This window comes from Bos indicus x Bos taurus, chromosome 10, assembly GCF_003369695.1.
Source record: "Bos indicus x Bos taurus breed Angus x Brahman F1 hybrid chromosome 10, Bos_hybrid_MaternalHap_v2.0, whole genome shotgun sequence".
Classification (NCBI taxonomy): Eukaryota; Metazoa; Chordata; class Mammalia; order Artiodactyla; family Bovidae; genus Bos; species Bos indicus x Bos taurus.
In genome coordinates, this window is record NC_040085.1 from 100,355,507 (window position 1) to 100,383,183 (window position 27,677).

Consider the following 27,677-nt stretch of genomic DNA (forward strand, 5'->3'; position numbering starts at 1 on the left):
GTGAACTCCACCAGGCAGGTTGAAAGTAGAAATGGAATCCAATTAGTTCACGATAATCATCTAACAAAACAGTGAGGAACTACAATGCAGGAAAAACTGTCAGCACTTCATAAAATTTCCCAGCTTTTAAATTCTTCTTATTCTATTCCCAGGTGATTAGCTATAAAACTGTCAATGAAAATAATCAATATACCAATCTATACCTGGAGAAGGAAATGGCAACCCACTCCAGTGTTCTTGCCTGGAAAATCCCATGGACAGAGGAGCCTGATGGGCTACAGTCTATGGGGTCTCAGGGATCAGACACGACTTAGCCACTAAACCAATCTGTAATAGAAATAGAAAAGTTTTGAGCCAAACTGAGGACGATAGCCTGGGATACACAGATCCAATAAGCACTTGTATTGTACTCCCCTGGACTACAAAATAGGGCTTCCCTGGTGGCTTAGCGGTAAGGAATCCGCTTGCAGTACAGAAGATGCAGGTTCAATCCCTGGGTTGGGAAGATCCCCTGGAGAAGAAGATGGCTACCCACTCCAGTAGTTTTGCCAGGATAATCCCATGGACAGAGGATGTAAGTGGGCTACAGTCTTTGGGGTTGCAAAGGGTCAGAATGACTTCAGTTCAGTTCAATTCAGTCGCTCAGTCGTGTCCGACTCTTTGCGACCCCATGAATTGCAGCATGCCAGGCCTCCCTGTCCATCACCATCGACTGAATAACAACAACAAAAGTCTACAAAATGGAGAAGGGTTATACGGGCAAAAACTAAAATTACATAAATTGTTTGTCAAGTACTAGGATTGGCCCTGGAAAGGAGTAAGGGTTCTTGGCAAGCATGGATTGATTGGGTTCACAGTGGTTGCTTGGTTACAAGGGGAGACCTTGGGAACATAAGGTTCTGGCTGACAGTAGCTAGCAGATATTGTTTTGAGACTGATTGGTGGTGTCCTTGAAACTGATACAGTTCAGAAAATTCAAGTTCTCAGGGATGGAGAAACATACAGGAAACCACATCCACAATAGCCACCCAGCTCCACTTTGGATGCTTGAACCACAATTATTTGTTTTTATTTTTAAACATTTTAATTGTGATAGAAGTCACATAACATAAACAATTTTAATCACAGTTAACTGTGCTTCAGTGGCACCAAGTACACTCACATTGTGCAACTCCCAACATCATCCATCTCTGGAGTTTTTTACTCTCCTGAACTGAAACTTTGTTCCCATTTAAAACTAAGTCCCCATCCCCTCTCCCCACCCCTGCCTCTGGCATCTATGAATGTACTTTCTGACTCTATGAATATGACTCTTCTCAGTTCAGTTCAGTTGCTCAGTCGTGTCCGACTCTCTGCAACCCCACGGACCGAAGCACGCCAGGCCTCCCTGTCCATCACCAACTCCCGGAGTTCAGCCAGACTCACGTCCACCAAGTCAGTGATGCCATCCAGCCATCTCATCCTCTGTCGTCCCCTTCTCCTCCTGCCCCCAATCCCTCCCAGCATCAGAGTCTTTTCCAATGAGTCAACTCTTCGAGTGAGGTGGCCAAAGTACTGGAGTTTCAGCTTTAGCATCAGTCCTTCCAAAGAACACCCAGGACTGATCTCCTTTAGAATGGACTGGTTGGATCTCCTTGCAAACCAGGGGACTCTCAAGAGTCTTCTCCAACACCACAGTTTAAAAGCATCAATTCTTCGGTGCTCAGCCTTCTTCACAGTCCAACTCTCACATCCATACATGACTACTGGAAAAACCATAGGCTTGACTAGATGGACCTTTGTTGGCAAAGTAATGTCTCTGCTTTTCAATATACTATCTAGGTTGGTCATAACTTTCCTTCCAAGGAGTAAGTGTCTTTTAATTTCATGGCTGCAGTCACCATCCGCAGTGATTTTGGAGCCCCCAAAAATAAAGTCTGACACTGTTTCCACTGTTTCCCCATCTATTTCCCATGAAGTGATGAGACCAGATGGCATGATCTTAGTTTTCTGAATGTTGAGCTTTAAGCCAACTTTTTCACTCTCCTCTTTCACTTTCATCAAGAGGCTATTTAGTTCCTCTTCACTTTCTGCCATAAGACTATTCTAGTTACCTCATATAAGTGGAGTCAAATGGTGTTTGTATGCACCTACTGTATACTGAAGGGGCTCCCCTGGTGGCTCCGTGGTAAAGAATCTGCCTGCAGTGCAGAAGACCGCCTGCAATGCAGGAGACACAAAGTCAATCCCTGGGTCAGGAAGAACCCCTAGAGAGGAAAGGGCAACCCACTCCAGGTTCTTGCCTGGGAAATCCCATGGACAGAGGAGCCTTGCGGGCTACAGTTTGTGGTTGCAAGAGAGTTGGCCAAGACTTAGAGATGACTAAACTGCCACCACTGTATATTGAAATGTGTTCTTAAGGTTAACTTAATATATGCCCTAAAAACAGATTGTACCTTTTTTCCCCATGCCACACAGTAGGTTCTCATTAGTCACCCATCTCGTACATAGTAGTGTATATACGTCAATCCCAATCTCCCAGTTCATCCCCCCACTTTTCTCTTGGTGTCCATAAGTTTGTTCTCTACATCTCTGTCTGTTTCTGCTTTGCACATAGGTTCGGCTGTACTATTTTTCTAGATTCCACACATATGCATTATGTAAAATATTTGTTTTTATTTCTTTCTGACATACCTTATATGACAGTCTCTATGTCCATCCACATCCCTGCAAATCCTTTTTATGGCTGAGTAATATTTCACTGCATATGTATTGTTGTCCAATCATGTCTGACTCTTTGTGACTCCACGGGCTGCAGCATGCCAGGCTTCCCTGTTCTTCACCATGTCCAGGAGTTTGCCCAACCTCATGTCCATTGATTCGGTGGCGCCACCCAACCATCTCATCCTCTGTCGTTCCCTTCTTCTCCTGCCATCAAACTTGTTGTATATGTATACCACATCTTCTTTATCCATTCCTTTGTTGATGGACATTTAGGTGACTTCCATGTCCTGGCTATTGTACATAGTGCTGCAATGAACAATGGGGTGAATGTATCTTTTTGAATTATGGTTTTCTCCAGATACGTGCCTAGGAGCGGGGTTACTGGGTCATATGATCATTCTGGGCTTTCCAAGTTGTGCTAGTGGTAAAGAACATACTTGCAAATACAGGAGACATAAGAGACATGGATTCGACCCTGGGGTCAGGAAGATCTCCTGGAGGAGGGCATGACAATCCATTCCAGTATTCTTGCCGGGAGAATCCCATGGACAGAGGAGCCCGGTGAGCCACAGTCCATAGGGTCGCCAAGAGTCAGACGTGACTCAGGCAACTCAGCAGGCAAGCACGCATGGTTGTTCTATTTTTAGTCTTTGAAAGAACCTCCATTTTATTCTCCATAAAAAGTTCTTTCCTTTAATGGTTAAAGCAGATATACAATGCGTGTTGCAGTTCAGTTCAGTCACTAAGTCATGTCCAACTTTTTGTGACCCCATGGACTGCAGTATACCAGGCTTCCCTGTCCATCACCAACTCCTGGAGCCTACCCAAACTCATGTCCACTGAGTCGGTGATGCTCAAAGCAGACTGTTCTAGTTAGCATAAGGTTTAAGTTAAATCATATATAAGCCAGAATGATTTTGCCATACTTCAGTATGTGAAAAATATCTTCCATCAAAACTCTTGTAATGAGGGCAGCCAAAAATTAGAAAGGGAAGGTGAGCAAGCATGGGGGATACGTGCCACACTCAACAGCTTGTCCTTGGCTTGGGATGACAAGAATAAAGAGAAGAGGACTGCAGGGTAGGCTCTGACACCTGCTAAGAAGAAGGAATTCAGGCTTGAGAAGTCGCTCTGAAGACATAAAACCACCTGTGTAGAGTTCCCTGGACAAGGGCATACACAATTTCTCTTTGTCACAAGTATTTGCTTTTTTTTAAATAAGAATATTTTGCTAACTCACTACTGAGTTCCCTGAAAATCCCTGGTGGGAAAAAGGAAATGTTGTTGGTTATTTAAATTTAAGCAGTGAACTTAGAAAAGATGGAATATTTTGTTACTGTATAATTGTGGCACATTCATTGCTGGCTATGTGTAGTTTTTATGATATGTAGGATGGTGAGGAATAAATATTTTTTTCCATGTTTCAGATTTTTTCAGTACACTCTCATGGATCACATGATATATATTTAAGTATCATATTAATAACAGATCGAAATAATCTTTCCATTATTATATTTTCCATTGCACTCTTTAATGACCCAAGGGTGGAGTGTGAAGCGAAAACATTCTTAATTAAACAATCCTCAATTGACAACTCAAGGCCAAAAGAGACAGCTGAGGCAGAAGGGTGGCTAAAGAGTAAAACATTCCTGAACAACAGAGAGAAAAAGTCCTGATTGTTCTTACCCTTACTTTTTATGTAATGTTTTCACTAGTGTCACATCAGAAAGCTTAATCAACCTTTTATTGCTAGGTGTGTTTTCACATCTGTACATTTTGAAAGAATGTAAATAAGGATGCAGGAGAAAGACCCCTAAATTCTACACGTCAACAGGTGCACATTTGTTAGGCATTTTAAATATAAACTACACCACATTTTGGTAATCTATATCTTGAAACTTGGGTTCCTAGTGTGGTATATTCCAAACATTTGAAATATTAAAATGCAAGCAAATAAATTTTTTTTTTTTTTGCTGCCTACCAATTTTAGTTACCCTCAGGTCTTTACAAAAAGAAATAAAAGACAAAGTATATAAAGCTTGGAAGGCAAAATTCACGCTACTAATTCTAACTAGCTCATTCAGCCAACTTATGGATTGTAACGATTTGATTTTTAATATGCTGTGCATAAAGTGTTTCTGTAACCATAGCTTTAACATATTTTATGTACAGAGCCTAACATAGTGCCTGGCACTATGATAGATGTTTCATATGTATTTGTCAACCATTAAATATTAAAAAGAATACTTGTGTAGTCACAATAGAATTCCTTTTAGTTTTATCTTTAATAGTTGAAACTCTTGAAAACTTGAACCTTCTTCTGATCTCCAATACTGTATTAGTAAGAACTTTTTCAGTTATATGTGACAGAAACCTACTCAAAATGGCTTTAGATAAAAATGGAATTTTAATGTCAAAAAGGACTGAAACTAGAACTGGCATCAAAGCACTTGGATCTTAGGGGCTCAAGATGCCATCAGAACCAGGTCATCAGAATAAACCCAGTCTGAATTTCTTTTGAGTTGACGCCATTGCCAGAAAGCAAGAGAGGGGCCAGCAGCTGCAGTTCTACTATCTTCTCTCAGAAATCCCTGTGGGAGTTCATGCAGCTCAATCCCACACAAACAACCCCATCAAAAAGTGGACCAAGGAACCAAATGGACATTTCTTCAAAGAAGACATGCAGATGGCTGATACACTCATTAAAAATGCTCAAGGTCACTCATTATTAGAGAAATGCAAATCAAAACCACAATAAGGTAATCATCTCACGCTGGTCAGAATGGCTGCCATCAAAAAGTCTACAAACAATAAATGCTGGAGAAGGTGTGGAGAAAAGGGAACCCTCTTACACTGTTGGTGGGAATGCAAACTGGTATAGCCACTATGGAGAACAGTATGGAGATTCCTTAAAAAAAACTGGAAATAGAACTGCCACATGACCCAGCAATCCCACTGCTGGGCATACACACTGAGGAAACCAGAATTGAAAGAGATACATGTACCCCAATGTTCATCGCAGCACTGTTTACAATAGCTGGGACATGGAAGCAACCTAGATGCCCATCAGCAGATGAATGGATAAGAAAGCTGTGGTACATATACACAATGGAGTATTACTCAGCCATTAAAAAGAATACATTTGAATCAGTTCTAATGAGGTGGATGAAACTAGAGCCTATTATAACAGAGTGAAGTAAGCCAGAACGAAAAACACCAATACAGTATACTAACACATATATATGGAATTTATTTTTTATTTTTATTTTTTTGGGGGGGGAGAGTTTATTTATTTATTTATTTACTTTAATTTTGTTTTGCCAAATATCAAAATGAATCCACCACAGGTATACATGTGTTCCCCATCCTGAACCCTCCTCCCTCCTCCCTCCCCATACCATCCCTCTGGGTCATCCCAGTGCACCAGCCCCAAGCATCCAGTATCGTGCATTGAACCTGGACTGGCATCTCGTTTCATACATGATATTTTACATGTTTCAATGCCATTCTCCCAAATCTTCCCACCCTCTCCCTCTCCCACAGAGTCCATAAGACTGTTCTATACATCAGTGTCTCTTTTGCTGTCTCGTATACAGGGTTATCGTTGCCATCTTTCTAAATTCCATATATATGCGTTAGTATACTGTATTGGTGTTTTTCCTTCTGGCTTACTTCACTCTGTATAATAGGCTCCAGTTTCATCCACCTCATTAGAACTGATTCAAATGTATTCTTCTTAATGGCTGAGTAATACTCCATTGTGTATATGTACCATAGCTTTCTTATCCATTCATCCATGGAATTTAGAAAGACAGTAACGATGATCCTTTATGCAAGGCAACAAGAGAGACACAGATGTAAAGAATAGACTCTTGGACTCTGTGGGAGAAGGCAAGGGTGGGAAGATTTGAGAGCATAGCGTTGAAACATGTGTATTACCATCTGTAAAATAGATGACCAGTGCAAGTTCAATGCATGAAGCAGGGCGCTCAAAGTCTGTGTTTGGGGAGAACCCAGAGGGATGGGGTGGGGAGGGAGTTGGGAGGGGGGTTCAGGATGGGGGGACACATGATTCATGTTGGTGTATGGCAAAAACCATCGCAATATTGTAAACTAATTATCCTCCAAGTAAATTTCATTTTTTGAAAAAAGAAATCCTTGTGGAAAGAGTTTTTCATCAGTTCTCCTGGAAACTCCTTGACTTTAACACCATTGACACTGATTGGCTGCCCACCCTTGGCATGACGGAGTAGGGCCAGGTGCGCTAAAACCACAGGAAGGGAGAGTGGAAGAGGGGTGATTCTTCCAAGGAAAACTGGAGTTATATCACTAGAATGAGAAGGAATGGATGCCAGCAGTAGCTATCCAGGGCTGACTTGGAATCTTTCAGATCAGATCAGATCAGTCGCTCAGTCGTGTCCGACTCTTTGCGACCCCATGAATCACAGCACGCCAGGCCTCCCTGTCCATCACCAACTCCCGGAGTTCACTCAGACTCACGTCCATCGGGTCAGTGATGCCATCCAGCCATCTCATCCTCTGCCGTCCTCTTCTCCTCCTACCCCCAATCCCTCCCAGCATCAGTCTTTTCCAATGAGTCAACTCTTCACATGTGGTGGCCAAAGTACTGGAGTTTCAGCTTTAGCATCATTCCTTCCAAAGAAATCCCATGGCTGATCTCCTTTAGGATGGACTGGTTGGATCTCCTTGCAGTCCAAGGGACTCTCAAGAGTCTTCTCCAACACCACAGTTCAAAAGCATCAATTCTTTGGCGCTCAGCTTTCTTCACAGTCCAACTCTCACATCCATACATGACCACATGAAAAACCATAGCCTTGACTAGACGAACCTTTGTTGGTAAAGTAATGTCTCTGCTTTTGAATAGTCTATCTAGGTTGGTCATAACTTTCCTTCCAAGGAGTAAGCGTCTTTTAATTTCATGGCTGCAGTCACCATCTGCAGTGATTTTGGAGCCCCAAAAAATAAAGTCTGACACTGTTTCCATTGTTTCCCCACCTAATCTTTAGTATTCTCCAATCTCCATTTACATAACTAAATCTGCATGCAATCTAAATTAAAGCAAAAACAAAAACAGGTGTTTACTTTAAAAAAAATGCAGCTTTAAGACAAGACTTCTTCTAACCAGGTTGCCACCCCAATGCTCTTCTTTTATAAGAATTATAAAGCTAGCTGCATATTTTGGACAAGAAAAATTACAGATTTTTCCCCCCACCAATAAACATCATCCCAAATGTCTGTTAGAATCCACTGAAAGCCATTAGAAATGAGTATATTATTCAAACAAAAAAAGCTGCAAGCCAAATTATCCTCTTCTACATATCTACACACCTTGTTATATAGTCTTTTTCTGTATTAGAAACATCAATATACTCCCTGGCAGTATTCTACTCTGTCAAGTTGGAAAGCTAGGTGGTTTTCTTTGGTTCTTCAACTGTTTCCCTTTTCCCATAAGCAGTTAGCAAATCCTTTTGACTATTTTTAGAAATATCCCTAAACTGCCTCCCCATCTCTCTAGCCACATCCTCCTGAACTCCATTTGCCATAGTTAAGTCAGCTTCTGCTTGTCTTCTCCCTAGATTCTGCAGCACGAGTAATGATCTGTAAAGAGCATGATCTGTAAAGATCATGTCTGAGCATGCTACTTTCCTGTGTCAAGAAATTTTCCAGAAACAATGGAGGCCTCTTGAGGCTTAATATATTCTTATCATTTGACTCAATAACTTCTCATTCAGTTATCTGTCATACTGTAATAATTTAAAAGGTACATCAAGATTTATGCGCCAAAACATTTACTATGGCTTAATTGAGAACAATAAAAATCCGGAAACCTAACTGTTCCACCTCAGGGAAACTTTAAGTAAATTGATTCGGCTCATATGAAAATATAAAACCATGAAAATTAGGTTTCAAAATTCATTTTGGCAACATTGGAAATTTCCCTTGATGTAATATCAAAAAATTTTTAATCTAGTTACAAAAAAGTGTATATACAGAATGAGCCCAGTTATGAAATATATTAAAGACTGGAACAAAAGATACCAAATATTAGCAGTTTATAATACGATGGGTGATTTTTACACTTTTATTGGTGTATTCATATGCATACATTTATTTGTGATACAACTCCAATATTCTAAGTTCTTTTTTAAAATATGTGAGAGAATTTTACCTCTCAATTCCTCATGGAAAGAGAATGATATTTGTTTGGGAAAAAAATACTCAAATGGGTGCTTGACACAGACAATGAGATACCAGAGGAGCTGAATGTCGCAGAACTCTTCCGCATGAGGAGCCAGAAATGATTTCTTGCTCCAGGAAGACGAGGAAGGGGTGGAGTCGGAGGGATGGGGAGCTGCGAGTTTTGCCATGCCGCCCTCTCCAAAGCCTCTCAGATCTTAAAAGTTTCCAAATACAGGAAGTGTTAGTTTTTTTCTTAATGGAAGCTAGAGAAACAGGGCTTCTTATCTAGGCTGATGTCGTAGGAAGCAGCACTCCATGAAGAGAATTATAGTTTCTGGCAGGGAGCAGGGGAAGCCCAGGATACCCACAAATGGTGGGCGTGGGGCTCCAGCCCTCTAAAAGCCTCCAAGTGGTAGGCAAGTCCCAGCTGATATGACAATTACACACACCAATTGCTACTGTAATTAGGAAGAAGTAACGAAAGTCAGTTCAACAAACACTGGGTAGTTTCCAGTGGGCTCCAGAATAAAGGACCACCTCCTCCCTGGGACACACGAAGCCTCTAGCCTGCTTACCACAGCCATCTTCAGTCACTTCCTCCCTTGACCTAGCTCTACCATCCTGCCAAACTAGATTCCAGTCTTTCCCAAAATTAACCAGACAGTTCCCAAACTCCACGCACCCATGTGTCATTCATGATGTATGTAATCTCAGCTCTCGTCGGCTTGGCAAACTCCTGAACATTTGAGGTCCAGCTCAAATGTACCATCTTCTTATGGGTTGAACTGTGTCCCCCAAATTATACACTGAAGTCCTAATCCCCAGTACCTAAGAATGTGATCTCATTTGGAAATAGAATCATTGCAGATGGAATTAGTTAACATGAAGTCATATTGGAATAGGGTGGGATGCTAGTCCAGTATGACTGGTGTCTTTATTTTAAAAAGGACATTTAAAGAAAGACAAATACCACATGAGTGAGTGAGTGAGTGAAGTCGCTCAGTTGTGTCCGACTCTTTGTGACCCTGTGGACTGTAGCCCACTAGGCTCCTCCATCCATGGGATTCTCCAGGCAAGAATACTAGAGTGGGTTGCCATTTCCTTCTCCAGGGGATCTTCCCAACCCAGGGATCAAACCCAGGTCTCCCGCATTGCAGGCAGACACTTTAACCTCTGAGCCACCAGGGAAGCCCAAAGGAAAGAGTAATCTGTCCAAATACCAAAGTTTCAGGACCCTGAATCCTCTGAGCAACAACTTAAATAACCGAAGCCATCTATGCTTAACAAGTCCAATTAGGAGGCACAAAATATTCAAGGCAGACCTTTCCAGCACAATTCTAATGTAAAATTCACCAATGTGGTTATAAACTAAAAAAAAAGTTGCTTTACCTCAGCACCGATTCATGTCTTAATTCTGTATTTTAGAGCCATATAAGACAAGTCAAACTCTTTGCTACTCTATTAAAACCTTTCAAAATTTTTGAGGACATTTAGAATGGGCTACCTTTTGCCCATTTCTTTGCCTTTTATCTTTTCTGTCCTTTTACCAACAACTGTGGAATCTAATAGAAATGATGCAAATGAACTTATTTGTAAAACAGAAACTGATTCACAGATCTCAAAATCAAACTTATGGTTGCCAAAGAGGAAATGTGGGAGGACGTGATAAACGAGGAGGTTGAGATTAACACATATACACTGCTGTAAATAAAGATCTACTGTACAGCACAGGGAACTCTACTCCATGTTCTGTAATGACTTATTAGGGAAAAGAGTCTGAAAAAGAAGAGAGATATATAGCTATAGATAGATACAGTGGATCGGCCAAAAGTTTGTTGGTTAACACAAAATAAATAGGTTAAAAAAAAAAAGTTTGTTCGGGTTTTTCTGTAACATCTTACAGAAAACCCACATGAACTTTTTGCGCCAGTGTACGTATCTGATTCACTTTGCTGTGTGCCTGAAGCTAACACAACTTTGTGAGTCGACTATAGTCCAATAAAAATTAGAAAGGGGGGATCCCGACCCAGGCACTCACGCAGGGAAAACGCCACGTAAAGATGAAAGCAGAGGGTTACACGCCAAGGAAGGGTCCCTACAACCGCCGGAAGCTTGGAGAAAGGTGCAGCACGCACCCTCCCGCATGGCCCTCAGAGAGAGCCAGGGACAGAAGCACTCTGATCTTGAACTTCTTGCCTTCAGAACTGTGAGACAATAAGTTGCTATTGTTTAAGCCACTCAGTTTGCCTAACTTTGTTTCAGCGAACCAGACAAACTAATACATACCACTTCCCTATGGTTTGCTGTGACATCCCCACCCACGCTTCAGAAGTAATCAGCTTTCATTCATGTCCCTAGTACATTTCATAAAATCATACATATTTCTAGAGTAGCACTTATCATATTGAATTTGGGGGATCGTTTATTTATACTTCTAGAATATATGTCCTTGAGAGCATATTTTTTGCCTATTTAACCTTTGACAGTCTATAGTCCTTCCCCTTTACTTAGCCACCACCTTAGCCTGGATTCTCAAAAACAAGCTGAGGCAAAGACTAAGGCATGGCTGTTTGAGCTGGGAAGGCAAAGCCAGGGCAGTGAGGGAGAGGAAAAGAAAGTGAGGCGAGAGAAACCGAAACCATGTGTGGTACGTGAGTGCCAGGCTGCAGCCACACTGCAGATGCACCCACCGGGCACACAGAGTTCCCCTTAATGGGCTGCAAGGACAAACGTGGACGGAGTGGCCCCTGGGAAGGCGAAAGCGGGGGGATTTACGTGTCCAGGCCCCCTCCCGCCTCCTCCTTTGCGCTGGTGAAAGGCAGCCCACGGGGGGCTGGAGTTTATGCCACACTTCCGGAGTGCATCACCCACTGTCTCTGTGATCTCTGAGCCACTGGCTCCTGGAGCCTCGATTCCTGCAGGCTCATACAAAGAGGGCCACGTAGTAACCACACACACACACTCACACACACATACATAGTAAGCTGCATCACAGGAGAAGAATCTCCGCACAAGTCAGGGAACCTACATCTTTTATAACAGGCAATAAGCCTGTTTGACTTTTGCCCTGAAGGGTGATATCATGGTTATTATACTGGACAGTAAATAGACTTCTGCTCCAAAGGGAGACACTTTATCTTCCAAGCTTTTCACTACACAAACATCCTTGAGAAGACAATCTGGAACAAAGGCTGTCAGTGCCTCTGTAAACAAGATGTGTGGAAACACAGGAGACCCTGGAGCATTGTTTCCAAACACAGATCAAACAGGCAGCTGCCCGATGCTTATTTCCTGAGTGGAAATGCTGCCAAACTGGGATCAACATGTAAAATACATTCCCGCAGCAACTGCAGGCAATGCAATATCACAATACAATACAATATTGTCAAAGACAAAGCTGTGCAGTAGTCCAAGCTGTGAGGACAGATTACATTTAGCAGTATTATTGCAATAGGGTGAGTGTCTGCTGTAAGCTGAACTCAACTTCCCTGAAACAAAGGGCTGGAGACTTTTAAAAGGCTGGGTGTGTTCAGGGAAAGGCACTGCAGGAGGATTGAGGGGCTTTTCTGTGACTGAGACACCTGCAGTTGTTCAAGGGAGTTAATCTGGAGTAGAAATAAACTCTCCTATCCTCATGACAGGAGGCAGTGGTGCAAGTTGAAGTAAGTTAGGTCTTTATCCACTTAGCTCTTATTGTATTCAATTTTTGAAAATTGTTTACTTGTGCATATGCAGGGACTGAGGGTGAGAGGCTTATCTCCCTGGATGTTTGAAATTCAAAGAGACAGCTCTCAAGTTCTTGATGAAACAGTTTTGGATGGTAGATTTACATCTCAAAGGGCAAAGAAAGGATTTATCACCGCAAGCATTCTCGAGTAAACTCTAAGAGGGAGTTCAGGAGTCTACCACCAGTTTTGGGCTGGAACAAACAGTAAATTTTCCTGGAAGCATGGAACTTTCTCAGGCAAGCATTTTAAGAGGGGCTGGGCTCCTTTTCAGGTGGTGCTCAGTTCAGTTCAGTTCAGTCGCTCAGTTGTGTCCGACTCTTTGCGACCCCATGGGCTGCAGCACACCAGGCCTCCCTGTCCATCACCAACTCCTGAAGCTTGCTCAAACTCACGTCCATCAAGTCAGTGATGCCATCCAACCATCTCATCCTCTGTCGTCCCCTTCTCCTCCCACCTTCAATCTTTCCAAGCATCAGGGTCTTTACTAGTGAGTTAGTTCTTCGCATCAGGTGGCCAAAGTATTGGAGTTTCAGCCTCAGCATCAGTTCTTCCAATGAATATTCAGAACTGATTTGCTTTAGGATGGACTGGTTTGACTTCCTTGCAGTCCAAGGGACTCTCAAGAGTCTTCTCCAGCACCTCAGCTCAAAAGCATCAATTCTTCGGCACACAGCTTTCTTTATGGTCCACTCTCACATCCATACATGACCACTGGAAAAACCATAGCCTTGACTAGAAGGACCTTTGTGGGCAAAGTAGTGTCTCTGCTTATTAATATGCTGTCTAAGTTGGTCATAAGTTTTCTTCCAAGGAGGAAGCGTCTTCGAATTTCATGGCTGCAGTCACCATCTGCAGTGATTTTGGAGCCCCAAAAAACAGTCTGACACTGTTTCCACTGTTTCCCATCTATCTGCCATGAAGTGATGGGACCGGATGTCATGATCTTAGTTTTCTGAATGTTGAGCTTTAAACCAACTGTTTCACTTTCCTCTTCCACTTTCATCAAGAGGCTCTTTAGTTCCTCTTCACTTTCTGCCCTAAGGGTGGTGTCATCTGCATATCTGAGGTTATTGATATTTCTCCTGGCAATGTTAATTCCAGCTTGTGCTTCTTCCAGCCCAGCGTTTCTCATGATGTACTCTGCATAGAAGTTAAATAAGCAGGGTGACAGTATACAGCCTTGACGTACTCCTTTTCCTATTTGGAACCAGTCTCTTGTTCCATGTCCAGTTCTAACTGTTGCTTCTTGACCTGCATACAGACTTCTCAGGAGGCAGGTCAGGTGGTCTGGTATTCCCAATTCTTTAAGAATTTCCCACAGTTTGTTATGATCCACACAGTCAAAGGCTTTGGCATAGTCAATAAAGTGGAAATAGATGTTTTTCCGAAACTCTCTTGCTTTCTCTATGATCCAACAGAGGTTGGCAATTTGATCTCTGGTTTCTCTGCCTTTTCTAAATCCAGCTTGAACATCTGGACGTTTGTGGTTCACATACTGTTGAAGCCTGGCTTAGAGAATTTTGAGCATTACTTTGCTAGCGTGTGAGATGAGTGTAATTGTTTGGTACTTTGAACATTCTTTGGCATTGCCTTTCTTTGGGATTGGAATGAAAACTGACCTTTTCCAGTCCTGTGGCCACTGCTGAGTTTTCCAAATTTGCTGGCATATTGAGTGCAGCACATTCACAGCATCATCTTTTAGGATTTGACATAGCTCAACTGGATTCCATCACCTCCACTAGCTTTGTTCGTAGTGAGGCTTCCTAAGTACCGCTTGACTTAGCATTCCAGGATGTCTGGCTCTAGGTGGGTGATCACACCATTGTGATTATCTGGGTCGTGAAGATCTTTTTTGTATAGTTCTTCTGTGTATTCTTGCCACTTGTAATATCTTCTGCTTCTGTTAGGTCCATTTCTATTATTGTGACCATCTTTGCATGAAATGTTCCTTTGGTATCTCTAATTTTCTTGTAGAGATCTCTAGTCTTTCCCATTCTATTGTTTGCCTCAATTTCTTTGCATTGATCACTGAGGAAGGCTTTCTTATCTCTCCTTGCTATTTAGAACTCTGCATTCAGATGGGTATATCTTTCCTTTTCTCCTTTGCCTTTAGCTTCTCTTCTTTTGTCAGCTATTTGTAAGGTCTCCTCAGACAACCATTAAACCTTTTTGCATTTTTTTTCTTGGGGATGGTCTTAATTCCTGTCTCCTGTAGAATTTCATGAACCTTGTCTCTAGTTCTTCAGGCACTCTGTCTATCAGATTTAATCCCTTGAATTTGTCACTTTCATTGTATAATGGTAAGGGATTTAATTTAGATCACACCGGAATGGTCTGGTGGTATGCCCTACTTTCTTCATTTTAAGTCTGAATTTGGCAATAAGGAGTTCATGATCTAAGCCACAGTCAGCTCCCAGTCTTGTTTCTGCAGACTGTATAGAGCTTCTCCATCTTTGGCTGCAAGAATATAATCAATCAATTTGATTTCGGTGTTGACCATCTGGTGATGTCCATGTGTAGAGTCTTCTCTTGTGTTGTTGGAAGAGGGTGTTTGCTATGACCGGTGTGTCTCTTGGCAGAACTCTGTTAGCTTTTGCCCTGCTTCATTCTGTACTCCAAGGCCAAATTTGCCTGTTATTCCAGGTATCTCTTGACTTCCTACTCTTGCATTCCAGTCCCCTATAATGAAAAGGACATCTTTTTGAGGTGTTAGTTCTAGAAGGTCTTCATAGAACCATTCAACTTCAGCTTCTTCAGCATTACTGGTTGGGACATAGACGTGGATTACTGTGATACTGAATGGTTTGCCTTGGACTTGAACAGAGATCATTCTGTGGTTTTTGAGATTACATCCAAGTACTGCATTCCAGACTCTTTTGTTGACTATGAGGACTACTCCACTTCTTCTAAGGGATTCTTGCCCACACTAGTAGATATAATGGTCATCTGAGTTAAATTCATCCATTCCAGTCCATTTTAGTTCACTGATTCCTAAAATGTCAATGTTTACTCTTGCCATCTCCTGTTTGACCACTTCCAATTTGCCTTGATTCATGGACCTAACATTCCAGGTTCCTATGCAATATTGTTCTTTACAGCATTGGACTTTAATTCCATCACCAGTCACATCCACCACTGGACGTTGTTTTCGCTTTGGCTTCATTCTTTCTGGAGCTATTTCTCTGCTCTTCTCTAGTCGCATATTGGGCACCCACTGACCTGGGGAGTTCATCTTCCAGTGTCCTATCTTTTTGCCTTTTCACACTGTTCATGGGGTTCTCAGGGCAAGAATACTGAAGTGCTTTGCCATTCCCTTCTCCAGTGGACCACGTTCTGTCAGAAGTCTCCACTAGGACCTGTCCATCTTGGGTGGCCCTACGTGGCATGGCTCATGGTTTCATTAAGTTAGACGAGGCTGTGGTCCATGTGATCAGTTTGATTAGTTTTCTGTGATTGTGGTTTTCATTCTGCCTGCCGCTGCCACTAAGTAGCTTCAGTCGTGTCTGACTCTGTGCGACCCCATAGACGGCAGCCCACAAGGCTCCCCCGTGCCTGGGATTCTCCAGGCAAGAACACTGGAGTGGGTTGCCATTTCCTTCTCCAATGCAGGAAAGTGAAAAGTGAAAGTGAAGTCGCTCAGTCATGTCTGACTCCTAGCGACCCCATGGACTGCAGCCTACCAGGCTCCTCCATCCATGGGATTCTCCAAGCAAGAGTACTGGAGTGGGGTGCCATCGCATTCTGCCTGCCCTCTGACAGATAAGGATAAAAGGCTAATGGAAGCTCCCTGATGGGAGAGACTGACTGATGGGAAACTGGGTCTTCTTCTGATGGGTGGGGCCATGCTCAGTAAATCTTTAATCCAACTTTCTGTTGATGAGTGGGGCTGTGTTCCCTCCCTGTTGTTTGACCAGAGACCAAACTATGGTGGAGGTGATGGAGATAATGGCACCTCCTTTAAGAGGTCACGTGCACACACTGCCACACTCAGTGCCCCCGACCCTGCAGCAGGCCTCCACCGACCCACGCCTAACAACAGTCTAACAACAGAAAACACGAGAATTTTTTGTTTGATGAACTTTTAACAAAACACTTCCAGGACGATAAATAATTCTATTCGGAGAGGTAACTATAAATGCTAGCACAGATACGGAAGACCTTCTTACATACTGTAGTAGCAATTACTCTGTAATTATTGTTGACTTGTCTCAAGTTGCTTCATGTTCCTAATGCCTTCTAATACATCATCAAAAATTCTACTATTCCAAAGCATGCCAAAGAAAGAAAAAGGTTAGGAACCACCACCACATCTCATCTCAAACATAAATAGAGCACCCACATGTGAATACTGGGCTTGGTTATATGAAAGAATTATCAAGGAAAATGAACTCACAGTCTGTGCTTTGAAGAATTTACGTTCAAGAGAAGAAAACAAGATAAAGCCATAAGGACCTTTAACAACAAATAAAAAGTGGAACTTCCTCGGTAGTCCAGTGGTTAGGATTTTCTGCTTTTAATACCAGAGGGTTTGATTCCTGCTTGGGGAGCTACCATGCCACACAGCACAGCCAAAAAATAAAATATAAAATAGCAATAAGAATAACAAAATAATTTTTAAAAGAAATATTTTAAAAAATAAAAACAAGTGAATTATAGGTACATATTTTAATATAATTAAGGGCCATATCTAAAAAATTACAAAAGAATTACAGAATAAACATACTTATCAAATGAGGCTTTATTAAATTCTACCCTTCATTAACAACTACTACATTTAACAGATGGATGTAAGCAAGATAAAGAAAAGTAGATTTATCATAGGTTGTTCAAAAAAGCAAACTTAGGTGCAAAGTATTAAGTCTTAAGCTAATTTTAATATAGGAGGACATTTCTTAGGTAAATATAGCCAGTTATAGACACATCAGTTTTAGAAAAAGTAGATATGATAATTGAAGCTAAGAGAAGATAAAACTGGGACATATAAAAGACAGGACAGTAATAAAATGCCATATATATTTTAAAGTTAGAAACTTTACTATACTGGGAAAGTCTTTTGGTCAACAAATGGACACCATGTATAAGTAATGTCTTAACTCTGCACCTCCACTTCAAGGATTAGAGATCTTGAAACTGAACCATTAGAAAGTGTCCAAAATGAAGCATAAAGAGAAGACAGTAAAGAAAACGGAGCATGTAAGAGCTGTGAGGTGATGTCAAATTGTCAAGCACACGTGAGATTGGAGTCTCATAAGTAAGAAAAGAGCGAAAACAGGGATGAAGACACATTTGAAGAAACAATGTTCATAATTAATGAAAAATTACAAACCGTTGATCCAAGAAACTCAGAGAATCTCAAGAAGGGTATTAGAACTTACACACACGTACTCCTGGACAGATCACAGACAAACGACTGAAAAGAGAAAAGACAAAGAGAAAATTTCTGGAAAAAAAATGACATTCAGAAGAACAAAGATCCTAAAGAGTCTACCCCCCAAAAACTACCAGAGCTAATAAGTGAATTTAGAAGGGTTACATAAACAAGGTCAATATCTCAGCATTCTTTTTTACTAATGGCTATTGTAATTTAAAAATGGTTTGTTAAACTTCTTTGATGAAACATTAAAAGCAATGTGCAAGTAAATAGTCAACTTTGCAGAGGCATAATTCCTCTAAGACACTATAAAAGTTTTATGTACTCTAATCTGGATGACAATAATAAATGATTTAAAGCAGTATTTCTCATTCTGGGGCCTTTGGATCATGAGAAGCCTGTGAAAGTAATACAATTTCAATTATAGAAAGGCCATTGTCTACTTTCCAGCACAAGCTAAAGTATCAACTCGTTTTGAACTAGACCTCACTTTGGATACAATGGTTACTTAATTTGAATATGAAGTCTTTGTGTTCTTCTCATTTTTAATTTTAACCTTGACATAGTTTTAGATGGTTAGAAATGATAAAAGAATTTCTCTATATTTTAATCTTTATCCATATTCCTGATGCCCTGAATATTAGCACTTACATTTTCCTTACCATTCTCTCTCCCCGTATGTGTGTATGGAAATATGTATATACACATACAGGTATATATATATGCATATGTGTGTGTGTAAACTCTCTCAGAGTAATTTGCAGACATAACTCCCTTTTTTAGTGTGTATTATTTTCCAAAATGACATTCTCTTCCATAATTATAGGATAATTATTAAAATCACCAAATAAACATTGATACAATACTATTGTTTAAACTATGAATATTATTTGAATTTTGCTTATTGTCCAGTTAATAGCCTTTATAGGAAAACTTTTAAAATCTGACCCAGGATTCTATTTACATGCTGTATTAAATTTTCAAGTCTCTTTAAATCTGGAAAAAGTTTCTGAATATTTTTCCATCATCTTGACACTGTGAAGAACACAGATGATTTATTTTGCTCAGTTGGTTTTATCTGATGTTTTCTCTTTACTAGATTCAGGTTATACATTCTTGGGAGTAACACAGAAAGCAGTGTTGTATCCATCTCAGTGCATCGTATGCAGAGGAAAAATGCTAACTCTGCATTCCATTTCTGGTTGACTTTGATGGCTTGGTTAAGGTGGTGGCTGCTGGGTTTCTCCTCTTTAAAGTAACAATTAATTAATTCCCAAGATATTAGTATCTTTGGAATAATAAAGAAATTTTAATATAAAATGTTTATTCATAAGCATTGACAAATAGAAAAATAATAACTATAGTTTGGTACACATAATTTCTCAAGGCATGCCTTGGATGAGGGGTGATTGAGGGGGTAATAAAAAGATTATACACTATTGCCTTATAATGTTATTTTAATCTCTGATTAACAAAAGCTTGTGGCAGCATCTTTAGTCTGTTTATGATGTTTATTAAATTCTGTAGACCATTCTCTATGAATGCACAGAATAAAAATCTCATTCATAGTAATCAACTTTGTTCAAAGGACAATCAGCTAATCGGTTACAGGTTGAAATTTTTTTTAAAAGGTCACAATGAAGTATTTTGAATACTCGCACATCTTAAAACACATTCATTCCTGCAAATTAATTTTTGCTGCTGAGAGGTTTTTTTTTTAATCCTTTTGTATTAATTTTTAAAGATCGGGCAATATGCAGGACTGTAAATAAAAATTTGGTTATAAAAAGTAACCATTAAGAATGTCTGATTGTTTCTGTTGACAAATATTTCAACAGGGTTCACACAGTGGAAGCTGTAGAGTCAGGGAGTTTTAGAAGCTGACAGGGTAAACAGGCTCCTTGAATTCATCATTCAGTGAGTCCTTTTTTTGTTTTTCCCTTTCTTTCCTGAGCAGGTCTGTGAAGAGGAAACTTTTTCATGTTGCTTTTTCTAATTGGAGGATAACAGCTTTACTGTGCTGTGTTGGTTTCTGCCATCCATCACCACGAATCCGCGGTGAATGTGTACACACGTGTACACACCCCCACCTCCCTGGGCCTCCGTCCCACCCTACACCTCTAGGTCATCACAGAGCACGCGGCTGAGCTCCCTGCTACAAGGCTGTGAAGAAATTTCAAGTTACAACGTGAACAAGGTTGAACAGTTACTCGGAGCATTAGCCTAAAAGCGGGGCTTCCCGGGCAGCTCAGCTGTAAAGAACCCCACACACCAGCAGCAGCCTAAAGAAATGGGCCCAGACTAGATCCTAGGGTGTGCAACAGTGTTAAAGCTGTTGTTGTTCAGCTGCTCAGTCGTGTCTGTTTTTTGACCCCACAGACTGAAGCCCGCCGAGCTGCTCTGCCCACGGGATTCTCCAGGCAAGAAGACTGGAGCGAGCTGCCATGCCCTTCTCCCAGGGATCTTCCGGACCCAGGGATCAAACCCATGGCTCCTGCATTGCAGGCGGATTCTTTATCACAGAGCCATCTGGGAAGCCCAGGGTTAAATTTGGGATATAAAAAATGCTGTGTAAGGTAGGACGGCAAGTAACCTCTAGAGGAATGTTAAGATTTAGTGAATAGACACAGTTTAAGCTGGGCCTAAATTTTGGTATGTAGATAACTGGTAAAGGAGAAGGAGGACATTCCTGGAATGTGTGAGGCTATTAAAAAGAATGGAGATGCACACGGGGTGGATGGAGACCAGAAGGCTGATACTAAATTTTAAAATTTACATTGTAAAAGTAGTACATTGATTTTCACTATAAAAATTGAAGATATATTAAAGGCATGCTCTTTTTCTCCTTGAAAGCTAAGTTTCTAAAAGTGAGATTAAAAAAATAAACATATAAGTAAAAGTGAGATCAAAGGTTTTCTGTATTTCAATCTTTAGATTATTTTCTAAAGAAACTGTCAGAATCTCCAGTAATTCTATAGGGCATGAAAGGGTTTCTTTGTATTCTAACCGACACAGTTTTTTATCTTTCTAACTTTTCCTAATCTACTGAGTGAAAAAGAAGTGCTGCTTTCGTTTTTATTTCTCTGATTAATAGGGAGGTGGATCAACTCCAAATATGTTTATACTTTATCTCCTACAGTTTTTTAGGAAAATGTTATTCTTAGTTTCTTTTGTTTTATAGGAGTTTAAAATGGGTTTTATAGTCAAATAAACCTATCATTTCAATGGAAATTTTTGGGTTTTGGGGCCTGTTTGGTAAAGATTCCGTCTACCCAAGATTTAAAAAAAAAAAAAAATCTTCCTAACTTTTTTTCTTTTACTTTTGGAGTTTGTTTTAACCAAGAGATCTTTATTTTTGTACACTGGTGAGTTGACTCATTTTTTTTCCCCAAACGGAAAGCTAACTATCCCCTACACAATCTGCCGGAAAGGCTATCTTTTCCTTACTGTTTTGAAATACCATGTTTGTCATATGTTAAGCTGTCACATATCTGTAACCATATCTGGCTTCTCTATTTTGTTCCATTGATCTCTTTGTGAACCTGTTCAGATACATCCTTGCTGTAATTACTATAGCTTTACTGTAGGTTTTTGGGGTCTTGTAACGCAAATCCCCCTTATAATTATTCTTTCTCACTTTTGGGGGTGGGAAGATACTCTTCCTGATGATTGTCAGATTCAACTATTCTAGTTATTAAAAAAACACAGAATTTACAGGGTAATTTGAAGAGAACTGAAACATCAGTATCTGATCTTTCAATCTAGGACCAGGGTATTTATTTATGTTTCTTTTTTATATGACTTTCAGTAAAATTTAGTAGTGTCATTCATGTGGGAGTTAGTGATATCTTGCTAATTAGTATAAGTAGATGTCCAAAATCCAATTATGGGAGACAAAGAAATGAGGATGAAGGTATCAGTGTTCGTCAGCTTTGCTGCTGTAACAAATGATCCAAACGTCTCAGTAACTTTCAACAATCACCTTTCTTTCTGGTTCACATCGCACATTGGCAGTTGTACAGAGCTGTGGCTTGGCTGCGCTTGGCTCCATCCGTCTTTTCACCCTAAAACTCAGGCTGAAGAAGTAGAGGAGAAAGAGTAAGAGACAACCATAAAGGCTCTAGAAGATTCTGATAGAACACAGAGTGTGTTTTTTTCTTCTCATAATCCATTGACCGCAGCAAGTCACGTGGCCAACCCCAATGTCAATGGGGCCAGGGCAGTCACGTGGCGGTGCTGGGTGGATGTTTAGCCTGCCTGCAGAGGAGGGGGTACATGGATAACCGGGGACAATAATACAATCTGCCGCAGTATCCTCAGGAAAAGGAATTATGTAAGGGAATTCAACACTCTATAAATGCTTAAAACTTTGGAACGTCCAGAGTAAAGTGGAAAATTTTTCAGAATATGAGGGAGGGAAAAGGGGAATGCCAGGAAGTATAAATATGAGACTTTCACGAGAAGACAAAAATATGTTCCACCGTGCAGGAAAAGTTAACTCACTGCTCGACCTTCTCAGGTTCCAGCAGAGACTCAGGGATGGGCGGTCAGGCTGGGAACGAGAGTGGGTGTGCTGGGCAGATGACTCCTCTGGATTCCCTCTCATCGCCTTTCTCTCTGAATTCCATCTGGGAAGGACGCCATAGGGTAGCACTCTGTTACTGACTCAGGGCCAAGGCCAGGCATTGTGAAGAGATTGGCATAAAGGTGCAGAAATTCTTGAGATGACTGTTTTATGTTTGGTTTGATGATAAGGTATTATGTTCAGTTAAATAATCTATACTACCAAGTCTTAACGTTTATCAAGATGCTAATTAATAGTTAGATCTTAAAACTTAAGTAGTAAACCAGAACTTGTATTACTTAGTATAATATTATAGGAAGGAAAGCTATTTATTCAGAAATTTGGGTTTTTTTTTGAGCACGTATTATGTCCAAACACTATTCTAGGCACTGAGGATGCAGTCAACTTTCTACTTTAGGTGCTTGCTTTCTGGGGAAGAGTGCGTAAGGGTAGAGAGAGAGGTAAATATATACATGCATACATGTAAAATATATCAGGTGGTTACAGATGCTACAAAGAAAAAAGTGGCAGGGAGATGAAATGGGAATGGTTTTCAGGGAGGACCTCTTTAATAAAGTGATATATCAGTGGGGAGTTTTATGAACGGACAGCGTGATGTAGATGGCTACCTCGAGGCAAATATACAGTGGCTGTCAGCAAACACTACCCTAAGCCCAGACAAGCACCAGCAAGGAGGCCAGTGAACCGAGTAAGCAAGTCAGAGGGGCTGAGATACGGCCAGAGAAGCAGGCAGGAGCTAGGACCTGCAGGACCTTCAGATCTTGGTAGAGAGTTTGGATGGTGGTGTTAGAGCCTTTTAGAACTTGTTTTTTTTTTAAAAAGAGCAGTACTCTGGCCAAATCAAAGATACTGCCTTACTCACTGCCCTTCTGTCATAAGTGTATATAAGTGTCCTTGTGGTAGACCAAAGTAGCGAGCAGGGACGTCAGAATATAGTGCATATTGCACTTTAAAAACCAGTACTTTCAGTTTGCATTTAAACTTTTTATACCAGGATTCCCTGTAGATTTTGGTTTGATCAAAATGCCATTATTTTAGCTAAAAAAAAAACTAGGTTTATTTTTCTTTTTAAAAATAATTTAAAAAGGATCCTCATGACCCCTTCCCAATGAGTAGAAATAAGGCACTCTTTCAGATCATGTTCAATTGAATGAGGATGAGATGGAGCCAGAAGTGGTTGTCACATAAATAGAATTTATACCAACAGAGTTGTAAGCTTACTTCAATTGTTTAAATTAATTTGTTTTCAGACTTCAGAATCTGATTTTTGGAGTACAAGAAGCTTGATGGAAAAAGCAATTGAATGCAATCAGCCTGTCTTTATGTGCTTAGTTTAAAACTGTTTAGGCTGTCGTGTGTGATATGAATCAGAGAGACTCGGTAAACGTTCCTAAGAACACCTAGATGCTCACCTTCAGGGATGTGTAACTGCCTGCAAAATTCAGACTGAAACAAGCAAATTTAGAATAAAAGGGAACACTGAATCGTTGCATTTTCACGTTTCTGAGGCTTTGGCCAAGTGATGGCTTCACTGGAGAGTCACGAGAGAGAAGAAAACAGGTCTTGGCAGATGGTCAGTTATTTGAGGTCAATGTAAGGTCGCTCATGTACAGGAATCGAGAAGCATTTTATTTATTTTCAGGGAAGTCACTAGTTTTACAGTGTTTTTCAACTTGGACATTATAATGGCAGTAACAGAGTGAAGAGAATACATCCCATCAGTTTATGAAAAATTATCATTCAAGTATTTGAAATGCCAGTAATATTTGATTGTGACTAACTTCATGGTATAAAATAGCTTTTCTGCAAATAAAGGCTAAAATAGGCTTGAAGACGTGAGAAAATGTGAAGATTTATAAAGAGAGCTTTAGTAATTAAAGCTGTGATACACTTTCTTAAATATTGACCTTCATATCACTAGCCTTAAATAGACAATCCAGAAACAGCATTCATTCTATGCTATAATTTGCAATATAATTAAGGTAGCATTCAAAAATCACCGAATCAGTGTCTAGTAAACTATGGAATACAAAATACACATAAAAAAAAAAAAAAACAAAACACCAAGAGCTTTCCTACATAACAACATTTCCTAGAAAGGCAATTATCTGCATTTGGCAAACAATAACTTTGGCTCTGCCCTTCCAATAGCCAAATGTATTATTATGTTCATGGCATTGACTATAATTTTCTGCACAATCTTAAATAATAGTGGTGCTAGCCTGTCTTGTCCCATCTTCTAATGGAGATGTATCTAAGGTTGTTCTGTGGAGTGTGGTTTAAGATAGGATACTCTAACAAGCCAAGGGGACTTCCTGGTGGCTCAGATGGTAAAAAACTGCCTGGAGATGCAGGAGACCTGGGATCTCTGAGTTGGGAAGATCCCCTGGAGAAGGGAACACCAACTCATTCCAGTATTCTTGACTGGACAAGACCATGGACAGAGGAGCCTGGCAAGCTGTAGTCCATGGGACTCCAAAGAGTCGGCCATGACTGAGCAACTAACACTTCCACTTTGACAACATGCCAAGGGAAAATCCTTATATTCCTGGTTTGTGGTGGTGGTTTAGTTTCTTAGTCATGTCGAACCTCATCACCTTATGGTGGGCAGACCGCCAGGCTCCTCTATCCAAGTTTACCAACAGCTATAATTTTCTCTCCCTTCCATGAGAGAGGAGAGTCTTTGCTACATCCCCATAGTTTAGAAAGTGTCTGGTACAGGTGGGCACTCAATAAATGCTTGGTGAGTAAATGAGAAGTTATTAAGAGGATTGAGTCAAGAAGACATGTGATGTGTCTATAAAATTATCTGGAAAAAGTTTGAGATCTTAAGAATAATTTATCTAACAATATTGGAATTATACCTATATCAAAGTTGTATTAGAAAAAATATATCCATTTTCTTAAAAGTAAGTGAATATTTTGATAGTTTGTACAATTAAGTTGCCTTTAAAATGCATAAAGATCTTTAAACTGTTTTTTTTGGCTGTTCTGGGTCTTCATTGCTGCGCGGGGACTACTCTTTCCTGCTGTGTGTGGGCGTCTCGTTGTGGTGGCTTTTCTTGCTGCGAAGCACAGGCTCTAGGGCATGTGGGCTTCGGTCCTTGTAGCATTTGGGCCCAGCACTGGTTCTGTGCAGACCCTAGCGTATGCAGGCTTTAGTCCCTGTAGCATGCGGGCCCAGCACTGGCTCTGTGCAGGCTCTGGGGCGTGCAGGCTTCAGTAGCTGTGGTGCACCGGCTTAGTTGCTCCATGGCGTGTGGTATCTCCCCAAACCAGGGATAGAACCCACGTCTCCTTAATTGGCAGGCAGATTCCCATCCACTGTAACCCCTGAGAAGTCCTAAACTGATCATTTTGAAAAATAAAGACAAAAAACCAACTTGTCTGATTTTTATCCCCTTCAAGAGAAAAATAACTTTCAAATTGCCTTAGGAAAACTATACTTACATAGACTAATCTTCAAAGGCTTTGGTATTTTAATGAAAAAAGTTATATAGCACTAAGTTTTTGAAATGGTTAAAATGAGCTCCTTAAATTGGAGAAGGCAATGGCACCCCACTCCAGTACTCTTGCCTGGAAAATCCCACGGACGGAAGAGCCTGGTAGGCTGCAGTCCATGGGGTCGCTGGGAGTCAGACACGACTGAGCGACTTGACTTTCACTTTTCACTTTCATGCATTGGAGAAGGAAATGGCAACCCACTCCAGTGTTCTTGCCTGGAGAATCCCAGGGACGGGGGAGCCTGATAGGCTGCAGTCTATGGGGTCGCACAGAGTTGGACACGACTGAAGTGACTTAGCAGCAGTAGCAGCAAACATTTAAATAGATGCCAAAGTGCATATTAAAGCATTAAATTATTTATTTCAAAATGTAACTCTTAGTTTTGCATTTAGTAAGAAAAGTATAGCATCTATTGAACTTAGCTAGTCATTCAACAAACATCTATGAGATTTTGTAAGGTTGAATAATATGAAAGTCTACTAGGAAAACACAAGCATTACAATGTAGCACAATAAGTTTTATAGGAAGAGTACTGAGAATATTTGCAGAGAGGTCTTTGGAGAATTGGAGTTCAAATAAAGTTGACATTTGGCTTGGATCTATACCAACCAGACAACAGGCATGGGGAAAGGACATAAAGACATCGCAGGTACAGACTAACAAGTGCAAAGGCACTAAATCCTGAAAGTGCATGAAGAGTACAGACGGTGCTATGTGCCAGAGTATCTTCTGCTTCCAAAAGTACACGTTGCACATTTGGTTGAGGGTGTAGGATCTTGGGGCCTCCCTGGTGGCTCAGATGGTGAAGAATCTGCCTGCAATGCAGGAGACCTGGGTTCAATGACTTGAATTCAAATTTGATTCTGCCACTTATGAGCTGAGCAAACAACAAAGTCTAATTCTCAGTTCTTTTCCCTGTAAGATTGAGATAATACCAAACTTGCAGGGTTAGTTAGAAGATTTAAGGGCAGATGTAGAACCTAATTCACCTACAGTAAGACTGAGTAACTGTTAGTGATCATTATATTGGTATATAGATAAATGTCAGTGACTTCTTATTAAAGTAATACCAAGTGGTGATTTGCTTATAGATTGCTGAGAATTATTTATCTCGTGGCTTTTGTTTTAGCTTAAAAAGCAGAGTAAGTCCTATGCTAGTGCTAATAATGAGCCACCTTTTCCATATAGAGTCCCAGGGTATCACAGTATCACTTCTTCCTGAACAACAGGAAAAAAAACTGTATACCTGTTACCTCAGATAATATCCATGTTAGAAAAAGATTTCTACCCCAGAATCAGTGGTTTATGCAACTGCCAGTAATAGAACTCTATAACTTTAAAATTCCAAAAGAACATCTTTTGTTGTTCAGTTGCTAAATCCTGTCTGACTTCCTGTGACTCCATGGACTGCAGCACACCAGGCTTCCCTGTCCTTCACAGTCTCCCAGAGCTTGTTCAAACTCACGTCCATCGAGTCAGTGATGCCACCCAACCATCTCATCCTCTGTCGTCCCCTTCTCCTCCTGCCCTCACTCTTTCCCAGCATCAGGGTCTTTTCCAATGAGTCAGCTTGTTAGGAAGCATA

At 40.7% G+C, this 27,677-nt stretch overlaps 1 protein-coding gene across 1 annotated transcript in view; it reads left to right on the forward strand.

Moving 5' to 3' along the window:
* TTC8 (tetratricopeptide repeat domain 8) overlaps positions 1 to 27,677 on the forward strand; it is a 100,812-nt gene that overhangs the window by 1,073 nt on the left and 72,062 nt on the right. The window lies entirely within an intron of this gene.